This window comes from Nematolebias whitei, chromosome 19 (assembly GCF_014905685.2).
Source record: "Nematolebias whitei isolate Nwh7 chromosome 19, NemWhi1, whole genome shotgun sequence".
In the NCBI taxonomy this organism is placed as follows: domain Eukaryota; kingdom Metazoa; phylum Chordata; class Actinopteri; order Cyprinodontiformes; family Rivulidae; genus Nematolebias; species Nematolebias whitei.
Window position 1 is genome coordinate 38,224,142 of NC_056516.1, and position 2,111 is coordinate 38,226,252.

Sequence of the window (2,111 nt, forward strand, 5' to 3'; positions counted from 1 at the left end):
AGCTTTATCAAAGTTTCAAGGCTGCTTTTATTTTACGCACATTAGCATCTTAAAGAAGGTGAGGGGGGCCAGGAAGGACCGGTCCAAAGGATGAAGATGATGTTGGGAAGCAGGTGTTCTGGAGAAGTGGCGTTTGAAATGAAAGCAGCGTGGAGACTTTTTGTTGGAGAGAACAATAAAAGGCAGAAGAATCGAACAAGAGAGGCCAAACTAAAAGAATTTAAAGTCTTGAACGTCACTGTACACACCGGTTGGTATTTTCTGGATGTGTCGTCTTACAAATCCTTAAAGTTCACAACAGACAGACTTGAGTCAAAGACAAAGACACGTGACGTGTCAGGAGAACGACAGGAACTCGACTCCTGAATGTGCGACGCTCAGCTAACAGCTGCTGAAGCTGAGCTGCTGCTGCTGCTCATCACCCGACACCCGCCTGCTGCTCCGACACGCCTGGCGCCCGCTACAGGCTCCGCTCGGATCCAGTGTCACAGCAACAGACAGGAAACGGACACAAACAGCAGGCGCGCCGAAGGTTAGCGACGCCTGAAGCTAACGAAGAGCTCGGAGCCGGCAGGGCGGTGACCGTGACGGCACCAGGTGAGGTCCACGTAGTCAAGGTGAGAGCAGGTGGAGCGAAGCTCTAAGGAGTTCCTCTCAACGTCAGTAAAGACGCAGTGCGGCAATCATGTGACAAACTACAGGACCTTTTCAAAACAACCACTAACAAAAATGACTAAATGTCTGAAAAGCTAAAACATTTAGGAATCTCCTAAACTCATAAAACTTTCTTGTGGTCCATTTCCTGTCTTGGTCAGTGGACTTCCTGTCAGCTTTCACTAATCCAGCCAAGTACAGATGCAGTTTTTACTCATCTACAGATTCAACCACTGGTTGGTCAAGGGACGACAGGTGGGACTCCGACGTCTCGCGGCGCTCAGGGATACGAATAATGAATGTTTGTAGTTCTGACACGAGTGTTTTTCTGGACTAGAACTGAACGGTGACTGCAAGTAAACCTGAATGTTTTGGAGATGCTCAGATAAGCAGGAGATACGCTGTGGACGAGAACAGAGGGAGGTTTGGATCTTGTCCGAGGCTACGCAGACTCACGGATCCTGGACAGAGGAGGTGCAGGTGCTATGGAGGATTAGGATTTCCTCTTTTCAGCCAGAGTTAACATCCGTTCTCATCTGGAGCTAAACTCAAGCAGCAATTATATTTTTAAACGTTAAATGCTAAAAAAAAAATCTTTCCTTTGATTCTGTTCAGTTTGAAAGTTTTCTTTTGACGTGGTGAATTCAGTTTTACAAGAAGAACAGCGTTTAGTTTAACGTTTGTCTGTCGTTTAGGTGTTCCCAGACCCTTCATGGTCTTCCTTGTACGTCTCCAGAATCCATCACCACAGGAAGTAGCACCAGCCCAAGGAACGGTGACGTTCAACCAGTCCAGACACGGAAACCAACGAGCAGCGTCACAAACGAAACAAAGCATCAAATTAGACACTTTGTACAGGAAGCTGATATTTCAGGAACTGAATGAATCGTTTCAGTCCAGCATCAGTAAACTGCCTAGAAGAGATATAAAAACTGTTTTCCATCCAACAGGGAAGTTTATTAAGAGCAGCTCTTTTGAATATTGAAAATGAGAATAAATTGACAACAGCGCATTAATTCTCACGCTGAGAGAAGATATCTGGAGAACACGCTGAACAATAGAACTTCCCTCAGCTCCACACAGGACGTCAAGAGTTGTCAAGAAAAGCATGAAATCCTAAAGAAGCGTTCAGTGACAAGAAAACACTAAGAATAAAATGTTTTTTAAAAACTTAAAAGATTTTAATATCATTACTCCTCATCCAACTTTACAAAAGCCCATATCACAAACATGTGAAATTGTGTAACTTGTATCAGTTAAAGTATTCTGACGTTCAGTAGCAGTCTGAGGTACAACGTAGGTAAAGACTCCCCCCCCCCCCAAATGATGTTTCTACTTACATTCAATGGAGTTTTGTTGAAACGAGTTGTCAAAACACCAAAAATTGACCTCGACACAACTGAACTGCTGTTGTAAGAGCTTCCACCTTTGATTTTTTTTTTAACCACATCAAGTTT

General features: G+C 44.1%; 1 long non-coding RNA gene across 1 annotated transcript; it reads left to right on the forward strand.

The window, feature by feature from the left end:
- Positions 1-538: 538 nt before the first annotated feature.
- LOC119425654 lies at positions 539-1,444 on the forward strand. The gene is made up of 3 exons (XR_005187575.1): positions 539-597; positions 992-1,134; positions 1,350-1,444. It is a non-coding gene; the product is annotated as an uncharacterized LOC119425654 (long non-coding RNA).
- The last annotated feature ends 667 nt before the right edge of the window (positions 1,445-2,111 follow it).